The sequence below is a fragment of the Saccopteryx leptura genome, chromosome 3 (assembly GCF_036850995.1).
Source record: "Saccopteryx leptura isolate mSacLep1 chromosome 3, mSacLep1_pri_phased_curated, whole genome shotgun sequence".
Lineage (NCBI taxonomy): Eukaryota > Metazoa > Chordata > Mammalia > Chiroptera > Emballonuridae > Saccopteryx > Saccopteryx leptura.
The window spans coordinates 179,661,808-179,680,484 of record NC_089505.1 but is presented as its reverse complement, the minus strand read 5'-3'; the positions used below and the strand labels follow the sequence as shown (position 1 = coordinate 179,680,484).

The following is an 18,677-nucleotide window of genomic DNA, read 5'->3' as shown; positions in this document are numbered from 1 at the left end:
TCAACTGAAAATGCAATGCTAATTCACCTTAGTTTTATAAAATTTTACCTAATATATTTGAGGCTAATATATGTGCATTTATGTTTAAAGTTGCTCTCTTCTTGGTGAATTAAAACTTTTATTATTTTGTAGTAGTCACTCTCTCAATCCCTAACTGCTTGCTGTTTTAGTCTAGTTTAAAATGATACTAATATGATACATTGTTTTCTTTTGCTTCATATCTGTCTGATGTACCATATTTCATCCTTTTCTTTTAAGCTTTGCATATTCTTGTCCTTAATGAGTGCCTCTTATAAATAGCACATACCTGGATTTAAAATATTTAGTCTGTTCATCATTTGATGGTGAGTTCATCCCAAAACATTTATTTTAATTATTGATGTATTTGGATCTATTTTTGTTTTCAGTTTCTTTTTAATCTTTTTTTGCTTCTGAAAAAAAAAGTTATATCAGTATCCCTCCCACTAAGACAAAAACTTTTGTCTTTTATCTCTCTCCAACTTTTGCCAACCCCTATAATGTAGTCATTATATACACTTTAATCTGGGTTATTATTGATATTTATTTCCTTTTCTTTAGTCTTAGTTATTTTAAAAAATACACCAAACTCTCTAAATTATTTAGTAATGACTGCTTTATATATTTCTTGCATTATCTCCTGAATTTGTCTTTCTTCTTTTTCAAGTGCTTTATATAAAATTATTTATGATGAGTTTTTTGTGGTAAACATCTGAGAGCTTGTGTGCTAGAGAAAGTTCTAAAAATTATGCTTATATATTTGTATGGCCATTACAAAATTTCATGTTTAAAGTCTTTTTTTCAATACTCAAAAAATATAATTCTATTAAGTTATTGCATCCATTGTTGCTGTGGAAAAATATGGTTTCAATCTGCATCTTTTTCTTCCCTGGAGACATTTAAAATAATCTTTTTGAAATTATTAGTTATTATAATAATGCATCTAGGCATGGGTTTTACTTTGTACATATATTTTTGTCAGCCCAGGGCCCTTTAAATCTGGTTTTTAGTCTGTTTTAAGTCAGGAAATTTAGTCTATTATGTTTTGAAATTATTTCTTCTCTCCATCTTTATTATTTTCTTTTCCTAACAAAGAAATTATGAATAAAGCTGTCATGAATATAGATGAATATAACTTTATGTGGATATATGTTTTCATTTCCTTTAGGTAAACTTACAGGAGTGGAACTGATGGGTTACATAGTAAGTCTAACTTTATAAAAAACTTACAGATGGGTCTACAAAATAGTTGTATTATTTTATGTGTCATCAAAAATATATGAGTGTTTTAGCTGCTCCATATGCTTGCCAACACTTTGTGATGTCAGTCTTTTTAATTTTAACCAATTTAATGGGTGTGTTTTGATATCTCATTGTAGCTTTAATTTCTGTTTCTGTGATGAGTAATTTGATGAGCATGTTTTCATAGACATTGTATATCTTCTTTTTCTTAGTGTTTGTTCAGATATTTCCTCCACTCAAAAAGTTAGGTTGTTCATATTTGTTATTGAATTATGGAAATTTTTATACATTCTGTATAGAATTTCTTATTCAGATGTATACTTTGTAAATATTTTCTTCCAGTCTGGGGTTTGCCTTATTTTCTTAACAATATATTCAGAAAAACAATGGTTTTAACTATGATAAAATACTATTTATTAAGTTTTTGTTTTATGCTTAGTGCTGTTGTGTCCTGTTTATAAGATCATTGCTACCTCAGGATTGCATAAATTTTTTTCTGGAAATTTTATAATTTTATCTTTTATATTTACCATTTATTTAAGTTTATGAGTTAACATTTGTCTTAAGAGCCATGTTGATATATGGTTGTTCCAGCACCATTTATTTGAAAAGATTGTCCTGCTGTTGATTACCTTGTCATTTTTGTTAAAAATCAATGGAGCATTTTTATATGTGAGTCTATTTTTAGACTCCTTAATCTGTTCCATGATGTATGTGTATATCAAGATAGACACTGCCAAAATACTTTACTATCTTAATTACTATTACTGTTTAGTAAGATTTAAAATCAGGTGGCATTAAATTTTCAAACATTTTTCCCCCCATTTTTTTTGGCTATTGAAGATCCTTTGAATTTCCATATAAATTTTAGTATTTTAGAATTAGTTTTTCTATTTCTATTAAAAAAATGACTGTGCTACATTTATAGATTAGTTTGGGGACAATTGACATTTTATCACTATTGAGTCTTCTTATCTATGAATAAACATATTTCTCTGTTTATTTGGCATCATATGCCACATAATGTTTTGGTCAACAACAGACTACATATACGATGATGATCCAATAAGATTATAACAGAGCTGAAAAATTCTTATCACCTAGTGATGTCTTAGATGCTGTTGCATTGTAACACAACACATTACCCATCTGTTTGTGGTGATGCTTATGTAAACAAACCTACTGTATTGTCTGTTATATAAAACTACAGCACATAAAGTTATGTATAGTACATAATAGATGGTAATGATAATATGTGACCATGTTACTGGTTTATATGTGTACTATACTACATATTTTATCATTATTTTAGAGTATACTCTTTCTACTTATAAAAAAATTTGCTGAAAACTGTATGCTGTATTACGCCAGCTACAGCCTCATATATCTTATGTTTATTATTTTCTTTTGTGCTCAATTTAATCTCATGTTGTTTTGTATAGTACCACGCCATACAGGTTTGTAGTTTTGGAGCAATAGGCTATATCATAAGCCTAGGTGTGTAGTAGGCTATACCGTCTGTGTCTGTGTAAGTGTAGTCTGTGGTGTTCACACAATGATGAAATTGTCTAAGGACACATTTCTCAGAACGTATCCTTGTCATTCAGTGGTACATGACTGTACAACATCTATGACTGCATCAAGAAACTTGCTTGGGCTTGGGGTGATGTCACACAGGAATGTGTGTGAGTGGCATCTGGAAGAAGATGCTCAAGGGGTTTATCCATGACTTTAATAAAGCATTTGCTAAGGATAAGGAGGTTGCAAAAATGAACTGGGGTGTGGTTCAGATGACAAACAGCTTTAACCTGGGTGTGGATGCAGACAACATTGAGAAGCTCTAGACATGGTTCCCAAGGAGCTGACTAATGAGGAGTTGTTGGAGCTGGAATAGGAAGGCATAGCTGAAGATGAAGCAAGAGAAAAAGAAAATGTAGGAGAAGAAAAGGAAGAATCCCTAAGAAAATTCAGAGGAAAAGGTATAGTAGAAGCTTTTTCAGAGCTCAAAAAGCTCCTTAAAAAGTTTAAAACCATGGACCCCAACACTGAAAGTATTTGATTAATAGTGAAATGATCATGGTGCATTATCTGCTTACAAGCAAACTTCTGATGAAAAAATAAAGAAACCAAGCAAACCAGCATGGACATATTTTTGAAAAGAGTGATACTTCTTTAAGAGCCTCAGGCAGGATCTTCAGGAGGTTTTCCAGGAGAAGCTGTTGTTATCATAGGTCACAGCTGGATGTGTGTTATTGTCTCTGAAGACCTTCTAATGGGGCAAGATACGGAAGTGGAAGACGGGTGTGTAGGCCCAGGCTAACAAGTGTGTTTGTGTCTTAGTTTTTAACATATAAGTTTAAAGAGAAAAAAATTAAAAAATTTAAAAATAGAAAAAAGCTTGTAGAATAAGATATAAAGAAAAATATTTTATACAGCTGTACAATGTGTGTTTTAAGTTAAGTGTTATGACAAGAGTCAAAAAGTTTAAAAAATTAAAAATTTTGTAAAGTAAAAATGTTACAGTAAGCTAAGGTTAATTTATTATTGAAGAAAGAAATAAAAATATTTTAATGTAACTTAAGTGTACAGGGTTTATAAAGTCTACAGAGTATACAGTAATGTTCTAGACCTTCACATTCACTCACCACTCATTGATTCACCTAGAGCAACTTCCATACCTACGAGCTCCATTCATGGTAATGCCCTATGCAGGTGCACCGTTAAAAAAACTTTTATACCCTGTATCTGCTGATAGACTCTGAACAATCTGATGTTGTTCTTTTTGTTTGCACTAGTATGTGAAAGTAAAAAACCTCTGTTCTTTCTGCCTGTCTTTGTAGCAGCCCAGATTGAATAGGGGACTACATCTTTAGAAAAAAAATGAAAGAAAAAAAGAGAAAGAAAGAAAAAAAAAATAAAAAGAAAAAAGCTTTTCTATCATATTTTTACTGTATCTTTTCTATGTTTAAAAACACAAATACTTACCATTGTGTTACAATTGCCTGCAGTATTCAATGCAGTGACATGTTGTATAGGTTTGTAGCCTAGGAACCATAGGTTGTACCATATACCCAGTTGTGTAATAGGCTGTACCATGTAGGTTGTATATGTGCACTCTATCATGTTCGCATGACAAAAATCTCCTAATGATGCATTTCTTAGAATGTATTCCCGGCATTAAGCGACATGTGACTGTATTTGTCTTCTTTTTATTTCTGTCTGCTATATTTTGTAGTTTTAGCATATACATCTTTATCCCTAGGTATTTCATGCTTTTTATTATATATTGTAAATGGTAGAGTTTTTATAAAAAAGTTTATTCTCTAATTGTTTATTGCTGTCTATATAAACACTATTGATTTCCCCCTATGTTTGTTGAGCTATAATTGACATACAACATTGTGTAAGTTTAAGGTAGACAAGATGATAATTTGATAAAGGTATTTGATGTGAAATGTTTAATACAATAAGGTCAGTTAACACATCCTTGATCTCACATAATTACCATTTTGTTGTTATAGTGAAAACATTAAATCTTTACTCTCATAGCAAATTTCACGTAGTCAATACAATATGGTTAACCATAATCACGATGCTCTACACTAGATCCCTGAAATCTATTTACTTTATAACAGAAAGTTTGAGGTCTTTTGTGGTTTTGTACGACTTCTAAATTTAAAAATATTTCTGTGAAAAATGCCAAATTTTTTTTTATAAAGATTGTATTAAGTCTATATATGGCTTTGGGTATGGACATTTTAACAATATTAACTTTTCCAGTCTATGAACATAAGATGTCTTTCCCTATTTGTGTCTACTTCTAATTATTTCCTGAAAGTTTCATAGATTTTTTTTTCAATGATAGATTTTTCACTTCCTTGGTTAAATTTATTCTTAAATATTTTATTGTTTTGATGCTATTGTAAATGGTATTGTTTTCTTATTTCAGATAGTTTGTTGTATTTAATTGATTTTTAAATATTGACTCTGTATTTTGCAACTTTGCTAAATGTACTTATTAGTTTTAGTAATTCTACTAGTTTTTTAATATTTTCCTTAGGATTTTCTATGTAGACATTGATGTCTGCTAATTAATAACTTTTCTTTTTCTTTTCTAATATATATGGCTTATATTGTTTTTTCTTGCCTTATTGCACTGGCTATAACTTTCAGTTCAATGGTAAATAGAAGTGGTGAGAGTGAATATTCTTTTTTTTCTTTTTAATTTTTCTGAAATGAGAAGTGGGGAGGCAGAGAGACAGACCCCTGCATGTGCTCAACAGGGATCCACCTGGCATGCCCACCAGGCGGTGATGCTCTGCCCATCTGGGGCTTGCTCCATTGCAACTGGAGCTATTCTAGCACCTGAGGTGAAGGCCATGGAGCCATCCTCAGTGCCCAAGCCAACTTTGTTCCAGTGGAGCCTTGGCTGCGGGAGGGGAAGAGAGAGATAAAAAGAAAGAAAAGGAGAAAGGGTAGAGAAGCAGATGGGTGCTTCTCCCCACCTGCTGTGCCCTGGTAGAGAATCAAACTTGGGACTTCCACACACCAGGCCAACACTCTACTGCTGAGCCAACTAGCCATAGTTTAATTTTTTTAGAATGTCTATGTTTTTAGTAGCAGGGTAATGGTGGGATCATAAAAAGAGATGGAAATATTTTTTTCTCCTCTGTTTTCTGAAAGTGTCTGTGTAGGATTGACATTATTTTTTCCTTAAATGTTTGATAGAATTTGTTGAAGAGATTGTCTGGACCTGGATTTTTTTTATTTGTGTGAGCTTTTTAAAATTATAATTCTGTTTCTTTAATAGCTATAGGCCCACTCATACTTTTTATTTCTTTTTAAAAATTTTTTTGGCCCTGGCCGGTTGGCTCAGCAGTAGAGCATCAGCCTGGCGTGCGGGGGACCCGGGTTCGATTCCCGGCCAGGGCACATAAGAGAAGTGCCCATTTGCTTCTCCACCCCCCCCTCCTTCCTCTCTGTCTCTCTCTTCCCCTCCCGCAGCCGAGGCTCCATTGGAGCAAAGATGGCCCGGGTGCTGGGGATGGCTCCTTGGCCTCTGCCCCAGGCACTAGAGTGGCTCTGGTTGTGACAGGATGATGCCCCGGAGGGGCAGAGCATCGCCCCCTGGTGGGCAGAGCGTTGCCCCTGGTGGGCGTACCGGGTGGATCCCGGTCGGGCGCATGTGGGAGTCTGTCTGACTGTCTCTCCCCGTTTCCAGCTTCAGAAAAATACAAAAAAAAAATATTTTTTTTTCTAGTCTGTATCTCTTCAGGAATGTGATCATTAATCTAACCTATGAAATTTATTGGCATATAGTTGTTCATACTCTTCCCTTATTATTTTTTTAATATTTGTAGGATTTATGGTGAAGTTTCCCTTTATTCCTGATATTGGTTATTTGTGTCTTTTTGGTCAGTCTAGTTAAAGGCTGAGGTGCCCAGCCTGGGGCTTAGGATCCACACGTATGAAGGAAGACCTCCCTACAGCTAAAAGTCCCTCTGGACCCTCAGCCTCTGCTTGCTCCTGGGAGCGGGGCAGCCCTTTTAATGTCTATGCTCTTCCTACCAGTCTTGATGTGGCTTCTTCTCTGAAACCTGAAGAAACATTTCTAGAACAAGGAGCTCAGGGGGCCTGAAGGTTAGTAACACTGAGCCCATCTCCCTCATAAAAACACCACAACAAGTTTGAGAATCAGAGTAGAGCTACATAATACACAGACAAAATGGGAAGACAAAGAAATATAACTAAAATGAAACAACAAGAGAAATCTCCAGAAAAAAATTAAATGAAATGGAAGTAATGAAACTACCAGATGTAGAATGTAAAATAATGGTTATTAAGATGCTCAAGGATTTTAGAGTAAGAATGGATGAATACAATGAGAACTTAAACAAAGAGCTAGTAAGCATTAAAAAGGACATTGAAATCATAAAAAAGAACCCATCAGAAATGGCAACTACAATATCTGAAATGAAGACCACACTAGAAGGACTGAACAGCAGGCTGGATGAAGTGGAGGATTGAATAAGAAATTTGGAGAATAAGAAAAATGTAAGCACAGAAGCATAGCAGCAAAAGGAAAAGAGGCTCAAAAAGACTGAGGAAATATTAATAGGCTTCGGTGACAATATGAAGTAAAACAACATCCATATCATAGGGTTCCAAGAAAAAAGAACAAACAAGGGATAGAGAACTTTCTTGAAGAAATTATAGCTGAAAACTTTCCTAAATTGATGATGGAAAAAGTCTCATAAGTTCAAGAAGCACAGAGAGTCCCATTAAAGAGGAACCCAAGGAGGCCTACACCAAGACAATCATGATTAAAGTGCCAAAGTTAAGAGACAAAGAATACTAAAAGCTGCAAGAAAAAAGCAGTTAATTACCTACAGAGGAGCCCCAATAAGGATGATATCAAACTTCTCAACAGAAACACTTGAGGCCAGAAGGGAATGGCAAGAAATATTCAAAGTGATGCAAAGCAAGAACCTACAACCAAGATTTCTTTATCGAGCAAGGTTATTGTTTAAAATTTGTAGGAGAATTAAAAAGCTTTCCAGGCCAAAAAAATAAACTTAAGGAATTCAATACAACCAAACCAGTACTACAAGAAATGATAAGGGGCCTGCTGTAAAAACAGCAAAGGAAAAAAAAAAATCAAGAAAAAGAGGATTGTATATTTAAAGAATAAAATGGCAATAAACAACTACATATCAATAATAATCTTAAATGTAAATGGATTAAATGCTTCAATCAAATAACACAGGGTAGCTGTGTGGGTAAGGAACCAGGACCCATATATATGCTGTCTACAAGAGACCCAACTCAGAACAAAATGTACACATAGACTAAAAGTGAAAGGATGAAAAAAAGTATTTTAGGCAAATGGAAATGAAGAAAAAACTGGGGTAGCAATACTTATATCAGACAAAATGGACTTAAAACAAAGGCTATAGTAAGAAATAAAGAAGGTCACTACATAATGATAAAGGGAGCAATCCAACAGGAGGATATAACCATTGTAAATATCTATGCACCTAATATAGGAGCAACTAAATATATAAAGCAGATTTTGATGGACATAAGGAAGAGACTGACAGGAATGCAATAATAATAGGGGATTTAACACCTCAGTAACATCAATGGATAGATCGTGTAAAATCAACAAAAAAACAGTGGTCTTAAATGACACACTCAATGGGATTTAATTGATATCTTTAGAATATTTTATCCTGAAGCAGCAGAATATACATTCTTTTCATGTTCTCATGGTACATTTTCTAGGCTAGACCACATGTTAGGACAAAAAGCAAGTCTCAATAAATTTAAGAAGATCGAAATCATATCAAGCATCTTCTCTGACCACAATGGCATGAAACTAGAAATCAATTACAATAGAAAAACTGAAAAACATTCAAACACTCACAGGCTAAATAGCATGTTATTAAATAACAAATGGGTTAACAACGAGATCAAGAAAGAAATAAAAATTTTCTTGAACACATAAAAGTGAACATACAACAACTCAAAATTTATGGGACACAGCAAAAGCAGTCCTGAGAGGGAATTTCATAGCATTACAGGCATACCTTAAGAAGCAAGAAAAAGTTCAAAAAAACCCAACTTAACCCTGCATCTCAAAGAACTAGAAAAAGAACAACAAATAAAGCCCAGAAGAAGTAGAAGGAAGAAAATAATAAAGATCAGAATGAAAATAAATGATATAGAGGCTAAAAAAATAAATAAAAATATCAATGAAAGCAAGAGCTGGTTCTTTGAAAAGGTAAAGAAGATGAAAAACTTTTAACCAGACTCATCAAGGAAAAAAGAGAGAGGACCAAAATAAATAAAATTACAAATGAAACAGGAGAAGTAACAACTGATATGACAGACATGCAAAGAATTGCATGAAAATACTATGAAGAACTATATGCCAAAAAAATCAGACAACCTTGCCAAAATGGATTAATTCCTAGAAACATTAAATCTTCCAAAACTGAATCTGGAAGAATCAGAAAACCCGTGCAGATTGATTACAATAACTAAAATTGAAATGATTATCAAATAACTTCCAGCAAACAAAATTCTGGACCGTGCCTGACCAGGCGGTGGCGCAGTGGATAGAGCGTTGGACTGAGATGCCAAGGACCCAGGTTCAAGACCCCAAGGTCGCCAGCTTGAACGTGGGCTCATCTGGTTTGAGCAAAAGCTCACCAACTTGGACCCAAGGTTGCTGGCTCAATCAAGGGGTTACTCTGACTGCTGAAGGCCCACGGTCAAGGCACATATGAGAAAGCAATCAATGAACAACTAAGGTGTCTCAGTGCACAATGAAAAACTGATGATTGATGCTTCTCATCTCTCTGTTCCTGTCTGTCTGTCCCTGTCTATCCCTCTCTCTGACTCTCTGTCTCTGTTAAAAATAAATAAATAAATAAATAAATAAATAATAAAAAGTCCTGGACCGGATGGCTACACAGATAAATATTATCAAACACAAAGAAGAACTAACACCTTTCCTTCTCAAGCTATTCCAAAAAATTCAAGAGGAGAGCCTTCCAAGCTCATTTTACAAGACATGCATTATTCGAATTCCAAAACCACATAAAGACACTACAAGAAAGAAAACTATAGACCAATATCTCTGATGAATTTTAACATAGATGCTAAAATTCTCAACGAAATATCAGCAAACCAAATCCAGCAATACATTAAAAAGATTACACATTGTGTTCAAGTGGGATTTATTTGGGGGAAGCAAGGCTGGTGCAATATTTGTAAATCAATAAACATGATTCATTGCATAAACAAAATGAAGCATAAAAATCACATGATCATATCAATAGATACAGAAAAAGCATTTAATAAAACCCAGCACCCATTTATGATAAAAACTCTCAGCAAAATGGGAATACAGGGTACATACGTCAATATAATAAAGGTCATCTATCACAAACTGACAGCCAACATCATACTCAATGGGCAAAAACTAACAGCAACCCTTTAAGATCAGGAACAAAACAGGTGTGTCCTCTTTCCCCACTCTTATTCACCATAGCACTGGAAGTCCTAGCCACAGTAATCAGAAAAGAAGAAAAAATAAAAGGAATCCAAAGTGGAAAAGAAGAAGTAAAACTGTAATTATTTGCTGATGACATAACAGTGTACATAGAAAACTCTAAAGTCTTAGCCAGAACACTACTAGACTTGATAAATAAATTTGGCAAAGTGACAGAATATGAAATTAATGTTCAAAAATCAGTGGCATTTTTATACACCAATAATAAACTATTAGTAAGAGAAATTAAGGAAATAATCCTATTTACTATTGCAACAACAAAAAAATAACCTAGGAATAAATTTAACTAAGGAGGTAAAAGATTTGTACTTGAAAAATTATAAGACATCGAATAAAGAAATAGAGAAATATACAAACAAGTGGAAGCATATACTGTGTTTATGGATTGGAAGAATTAACATCATTAAAATGTGTATTCTACCTAAAGTAATCTATAGATTCAATGCAATTTCTATTAAAATACTAATGGCATACTTCCGCGATCTAGGAAAAAATATTCCAAAAATTTACATGGAACCAAAAAAGAAACCAAATAGCCTCAGAAACCTTGAAAATGAAGAACAAAACAGGAGGTATCACACTGCTTGGTATCAAGTTACTACAAGGCCATTGTAATCAAAACATTCTGGTACTGGCATAAGAACAGGCATACAAATCAATGAAACAGAACAGAGAACCCAGAAATAAATTTAGTCCTTTATAGTCAATTAATATTTGGCAAAGAGGCAAAAGTATACAATGGAGTAAAGACAGTCTCTTTAATAAATTGTGCTGGAAAAATTGGACAGGTACATGCAAAAGAAATGAACCTAGACTACCAACTTATACCACTTACAAAAATAAACTCAAAATGGCTAAAAGACTTAAATGTAAGTCATGAAACCATAAAAGTCCTAGAAGAAAACACTGGCAGTAAACTCTCAGACATCTCTTGTAGCAACATTTTTGCTTATCTCAGCGAGCAAGTGTAATAAAAGACAAAATAAACAAATAGGACTATATCAAACTAAAAAGCTTTTGCACAGCAAAAGACACTATTAACAAAATAAGAAGACAACTCACTCAATGGCACAACATATTTGCCGATATATCTGTTAAGTGGTTAATAACCAAAATTCATAAAGAACTTATAAAACTCAAAACCAGGAAGGTAAACAATTTAATTTAAAAATAGGCAAAGGATCTGAATAGACACTTCTCCAAAGAGGACATACAGATGGCTAATAGGAATATGAAAAAATGCTCAAGTCAGTAATCATTAGAGAAATGCAAATTAAAACCACAATGAGATATCACCTCACACCTGCAAGAATGGTTTTTATTAAGAAATCAATAAACAAGTGTTCGCAAAAGTGTGGAGAAAGGGAACCTTCCTGCACTGCTCGTGGGAATGTAAACTTGTATAGCCACTGTGGAAAGCAGTATGGCATTTCCTCAAAAAATTAAAAATGGAAATGCCTTATAACCCAGCTATCCTACTTCTAGGAATTTATGCTAAGCATCCTGAAACACTAATTCAAAAGAAGATATGCACCCCCTTGTTCATTGCATCATTGTTTACAATAGCTAAGATCCGGAAACAGCCCCAAGTGTCCATCAGTGGACAAATGGATAAGAAAAGCTGTGGTACATTTATACAATGGAATACTACATGGTCATGAAAAAGAAGGAAATCTTACCTTTTGCGGTGGCATGAATGAACCTGGTGATTATTATGCTAAGTGAAATAAGCCAGGCAGGGAAAGACAATCTTACTTATATGTGGAATCTAATGAACACAGTAAACTGAGAAACAAATAGAAACAAAGGCGAAGTCACATGGAGCAAAGGGACAGCTGTCAGAGGGAAGGGGGATCAAAGAAGGTGAAGGGATTAGCCAAATTATATATACATAATACATAGATGCAGATAACAGGGTAACAATAGCCAGAGGGAAAAAGGGGGTGGAGGTAGGAAGAGGAAGGGAATGGGGCATGAAATGCAGGTGGCAAGAGACTTTGCATGAGGTATGGGGGGCACATGCGGTTTGTCGAGTATGTTATATTGAGTGGGACACTTAAAACCATGTCAACACAATGTTAAAAATAAAAATTAAAAAAAATTAACATATTTTTATAGATTATCTTACCAGTAGCATGAATCACTAAGAATCAGACCACATCTATGTAAATGCTTCTTTTGTAAAATAGTGTAAGTGTAGGGGAAAATGTGGATAAATATACAGTATATCAAACAATTAATGGTGGTCATTTCTAAGGGTTGTGATCATGGTGGTGGCCATTGACTCTTATTTTATTTATATTTTTAGTGCTTTTAAAAAAATAATGAACAGCCTGACCAGGCGGTGGCACAGTGGATAGAGCGTCAGACTGGGATGTGGAGGACCCAGGTTCGAGACTCCGAGGTAGCCAGCTTGAGCGCGGGCTCATCTGGTTTGAGCAGAGCTCACCAGCTTGGACCCAAAGTCACTGGCTTGAGCAAGGGGTTACTCGGTCTGCTGAAAGCCCGCGGTCAAGGCACATATGAGAAAGCAATCAATGAACAATTAAGGTGTCACAACAAAAAACTAATGATTGATCCTTCTCATCTCTCTCCATTCCAGTCTGTCCCTATCTATCCCTCTCTCTGACTCTCCTCTCTGTCTCTGTAAGTTAAAAAAAACACACAAAACAAACAGATACTACCTTCATTATAAACTAAAAAAGGAATATGATATGTAAAATAAACCTTTCTTCAAAGATGTTTGAATTGACTTGCTCCATGATGGCTCTCAGTGGCCATTTCTTCCTAAATTCTCTGAAGTCTTTCTCATGATTGATGTCAGCTGATCTGTCTCTAGTTCCAGGATTTCTGTAAATACCAGTGAACTGCTTGTGTCCCAGAATTTCCATCTGGTTTCCATGCAGGAGGTGTGTTCCTTGGTTCTCAAGGCCTTTGTAAAGCCAGTGGCTGCAGCCACTATCACAGACGCCTGGCCCATGCAGGTTCGCATTTGATTTGGACACACGGTAATGAAACAATGAAGCCAAGAACTGGTGGGCCATCATCTTTAATCCTAGCTCGCACCAGTGTGCAAGTAAAAACACACACTGGGCTCCAAAACCTACTCATTCAGTGCTCACAAAGCCACTGACTTATCTGAGTTTCTTAGAATCAAAGGTTTCTAGCTCACTGTAAAGCCAGCAGCCAAGGCCAGGGCCACCATCAGAGCAGCCTGGCCCATGCAGGTTCGCATTGGATTCAGACAGTCGGTAAAGAAACAATAGAGCCAAAAACTGATGGGCTGTCATCTTTAATTCTAGCTTGCACCCGGCGGGCAAGTAAAAACATACACTGGGCTCCAAAACCCACTCACATTCAGTGCTCACAAAGCCACTGACTTATCCGAGTTTCCTAGAATCAAAGGTTTCTAGCTCACCAGCCTTATTTTCCTCAGTTCCCCATTTCCTTCCTTATCCCAGATACAAACTCTGCACAAACTGGCATCTCACTCAGCACTCCGCCATCTTGGCTGCTTCTCCTGGCCACATGGCCTCTTTCTGCTCTCTGCTCTGCTCCCTCTGCTCTCTCATGCTAATCATCCCAGGAACCAAGAGAGCGAGCTCCCACTCCATCCCCATTTTATATTGTAGCTTCACAACCTCTAATCCAATATACAAAATAGGGAAGTCTCTAATACAAAGTTACTTCTCTGAGGCATGATTGGATTGTACCGCCCCACATCAAAAAGGGTGGGAAAGGCTTAATCCCAAAACCAAGCCCCAGGCTACAAGGATTCTGCCTGCCTTTCAACACACATTAATATCACCTGGGCAACGGCCTCCACATGGGCAGCGTTATCTTTTACAAAGTGAGCATAATATATTTTATCTGCCCAACACTCACCCAATCTCATTCACCTCTATTCCCCATCTCCTTTTCTCTACACAAACTCGGCACAAACTGGCTTCTCACTCAGCATTCCACCATCTTGGCTGCTTCTCCTGGCCTCCTCCATGTGGGCTTTTCTGCTCTCCTCTCTGCTCTTTCCTCTAATGCTAATCTCAGAAACGGAGAGGGAGCAAGCTCCTGGTCTGCCCCACTTTATAGTGTAGAAATCTAAACCTTTAATCCAATATACAAAAAGGGAAGTCTCTAATACAAAGTCACTTATCTGAGGCATATGGGATTTCTCATGAGAGTGCACCACCCCACATCATGCACTCAGTTAAGGGTGTGGGGGAAAAGCTTAGTCTTAAAACTAAGCCTTAGGCTATAACCATCCTGCCTGCTTATAGCCTGTCTCCCACACTCAATGCAAACTATAAGTGAGCAAACATATATATCATATTTACAAACTTATTTGACTAACAGCCTATAGTTTTAACAATAGTTAAAATAATTTAGTATTAAAGAAAATTTGTTCATTTCAAATGAGAAATTTTACTGCCAGTCTTTCCAGCCATGGATAGATACAACCTGCTGAGGACTTTCTTGCTGTCAGAAAGGAAGGAAATTAAAGGAATTTTAATTCAACATATTTATAAATAGAGACTTAAAAGTGATTTTGGTTGTTTCACACCTCGAGATGACATTCAAGCTTTGCTTTGCAATTATCCCTAAAGTTATTTCTATAACCAATGCTGCACTTGATTTTTCTCTCCCTTTCTGGCCATAGGGGTCTATCCAAACCTCCCTTCCCATGTTCTATCTTTCCACTTTTTCCCTTTGCCTCTTTCTTTCTGCAGCTCCTGCTTCTTCTCAGAGCTGGGAGGGGGTAGAGAGAGGCTGGCTTTGGCTTCAACAGCTGCTCCAGCAGCTTGGCTTCCTGAGTCCCCAGGCAGCCTCCTTTTTTCCAAGGGCTCTCCAAGTTTGCTGTCCAACAGCTGTCAGAGTTTCCAATGCTTTCAGATATCACCTTATTAAGTTCTTAAAAATGTCAACATTCTCCAAAGTGACAACCTCTCTCCCAAGGAGGCTGGCTGTCTAGAATGTTAGTTCCTCTAGTGCTCCCTGTGTTACTGACTGGTGCTTGTGAGTGTCAATAAAAGCAATTCCTCCCAAGGAAGAATACCTAATGTAAACAAAACCAGCCTCTGGGCTGCCGAGTGGTTTTTATTTCAGTAGTGACCAGGGGTTGGCTGCTGGTCTGGTGGCAAATCTTACAACCACACGGGCGACCCAGTGTCACTTCCAGATGAGCTTAAAAGCACTTCTGATCTGGACTCCAGTTTTCAACATCGACATCATATTTCATTCTCACTTTTTACACTCACTGGAATATAAAACTTTAAAACAAATGATTTTGGGATGACTCTCCTTTTGAAAGAGTTAAGAAAATTTCAAAAAAGGATGTCACAAGCCATATTGTGAACACAGGGGACCCAGTGATGAGATTATCTGATGACTCACATTCTTGGGAACTAGCTGAGCTTTTCTGATCCATTATAGATGTGGATGAGCGATGAATCCTGTTCCCAAAGTCTCAGGCCAAGTTCAGCATAAAACTTGTGTGTGTTTGGCATTTGATCTCATTCAGAGTTGCTTTTTGAGAAGAGTATTGGCCCTGTTTATGGAAAATCTTGTGGGCAATCCTCTTTGAAGAGATAGGATGTAGTTCAGGCTTTCATTATTGGAACAACACTGTAACTTGGTCATCTCCCTCTGAATACTGTGAGCACGTGGCTCACCTCCTAACCAGCAAACTAGGTCCTGACCTTCTGGTAGAAGGATAAACCATTGTCGTTATGAGCATATAATTTGGAGTCAGCCTGAAGTTGGACATTCAGTTCTGCTTCATGCCATTGGCAATGTTTAACATCTCTCTGTTCCTTGGTCTTTCCATCTGTAAAGTAGGTATAATAGTACTACCCACAGGTAGTTGTGAGGATTGATGCAATATAGTATGTTGAGCACTGAAGACCCTGCTCTGAGCAGGTGAGTGGTACTAAAGGAGGTGTAGAGGAAGCAGGGTTTGTTTTGGAGGTTGTTTTTTGTTAGTTATCTTAAGTGTTCAACTCCTGCCAAAGTCCAGTAAGAACATTGATCCTTGAGAATAATGATAATAACAATTGCTGACATTTATTGGGCACCTGCTATGTTCAAGGGCTTCCTGATTTACTCCTCACCACAGGCATAGGAGGAGAAGCCCAGAGCACATGCTATCTACCCATTCCTCTATGGTAGCCCTATGCCGGGTCACATGAGAAGAGCAAAGGACTGCCTCCAGAGTAGAAAGTTTTTCACAGGCTGGGATTTATCCTTATGTCCTCAACCTTTACTGAGGGTCAAGGTGAGGAATGGCCATGTGACAAACGTTGTTATTGAGTATGGTCCATTTCATTGTCCAGTGGCCTTTATAGAAACCATGTGTCATGGATTCCACTAAGGGCTAAGAAAATGGCATCTCTCTTGGTGTTTCTTTTTATCAGACAGATATCTGGGCTTAATGCCCAGAGATTCTGATTCAGTAAGTTTGGGTAGGGTCAGATAACTATATTTAAAAAATGCTCCCTCCCTCCGTCTGTGAGTCTTAGGCACAGCTAGAGTTAGGAACCGCTAGTGGGGCTCATGAACCTTCCTGTGAGTCCTGATTGTTTGGCCTCAAGGAGCTTACATTTGTGCTCAGTTACTGCTTCCTCCTATAGAAAGAACATTTGTGTCCTCCCCTAACTCCTATGTTGAATCCTAAACCCAATGTGATTGTGCTAGGACAGGGGTCGGGAATCTTTTTGGATGAGAGAGCCATGAACGCCACATATTTTAAAATGTAATTCCATGAGAGCCATACAATGACCCATGTACATTACGCATTATCCAATAAAAATTTGGTGTTGTCCCGGAGGACAGCTGTGATTGGCTCCAGCCACCCGCAACCATGAACATGAGTGGTAGGAAATGAATGTATTGTAATACATGGAATGTTTTATATTTTTAATGTTATTATTATTTTTTATTAAAGATTTGTCTGTGAGCCAGATGCAGCCATCAAAAGAGCCACATCTGGCTGGCGAGCCATAGGTTCCCGACCCCTGTGCTAGGAGGTGGGGCCTTTGGGAGGTGGTCAGGTCCTGATGGTGGGGTCCTCATGAATAGCATAGCTGCCCTAACAAAACAGACCCAGGTCTCTCGATCCTTCTATCACATAAGGACACATTGAGAAGATGGCCAGCTCTGAACAAGGAAGCAGACTCTCAGCAGACACTGAATCTCTCAGTGACTTGATTTTGGACTTGCTAGTGTCCAGAACCATAAGAAATACATATCTTACTTGTAAGCCACCTACTTGATGACATTCTGTCATAGCAGCCCAAATGGCTAAAACACTTCCTTTTAATGTTTCTCTGATAATTTTTGCTCCCTTTCCATGCCCTGACTCTTATTCTTTTAATATTTTTATAGTTCACATATCATTTATTGTAAAATGCCTTATCTGCAGCATAAAAGCATAGATAAGGATAGAATGAGTATAATTGTCCGCCTAAAATTTCCAATAGGTTTTTCTTAAAACATTCTTTATTCCTTCCTTCACTCAATCACCTACCTTTACCATTTTTAGTTAATTGGTTGACAAAGTAAACAATTGTATTTATTTCCTTTAAAAAGCACTAACGTATTCTAAAGGAAGACAGGCTTATTCTCAAATGTCTTGAGGTACCATAATTGTGAAGAGAGGTTGTTCTAGGTGAAAAAGTCCAACCTAGAGTTAATGAGTTCAGGGAGGGCTGGAATGAGTTCACAGGAAAGTGCTGGAATGAATGCAGTCACAGAGGATGCTAACTTAGGGTAGGTTTTGTTTCACCTCTTGGGCCTCCCACCACATTCCACTGCTGTCAGTTTAGATGCACTTCTGGCTACAATGTCAACCTGCAGCAATTATTTCGTGTTTGTTAAAACAAATGATAGGACTTTTGTGAAGATAAACTTGGCCTAGGAGCCTGAACATGGCATTTAAAATCATCTTTCCTTGCTTTGCAGCAATCTTCATTGAATAAAAAGAGGCAATTTCAAAGGTCACTGTAAGATTGTGAAATAACAGGTGTGAAGTTACTTATGGGAGGGTGACCAATTGGAGCCTGAACAGAATGACATGGCTTCTGTGAGAGCAGGATCTAGATGAAGACAGTGATACATACGTGACCAGCTGCAGGCATATTCTTATTGTCTCTGTAGGGAAAAATAATTTTTCTTTTCATTCAGTATGAAAAATAATCCAACATCACCAGACTGTGTTGAAATAGTTGATGAAATGGCTTTTAAATTAAATTTTTAGTAATGAGGATAAATATCTGTCATTTTTTCTACTGTTGATCAGCATAAGTGATTTACAGCTAAGTTAACCAGTCTTTCCATTCCAGAG

The 18,677-nt window shown here is 36.7% G+C and overlaps 1 non-coding gene across 1 annotated transcript; it reads left to right on the top strand.

Annotated features, from left to right (window-relative positions):
- The first annotated feature begins 3,999 nt into the window (after window positions 1–3,999).
- LOC136401543 (small nucleolar RNA SNORA31) lies at window positions 4,000–4,129 on the top strand. The gene has a single exon (XR_010750572.1). It is a non-coding gene; the product is annotated as a small nucleolar RNA SNORA31 (small nucleolar RNA).
- The last annotated feature ends 14,548 nt before the right edge of the window (window positions 4,130–18,677 follow it).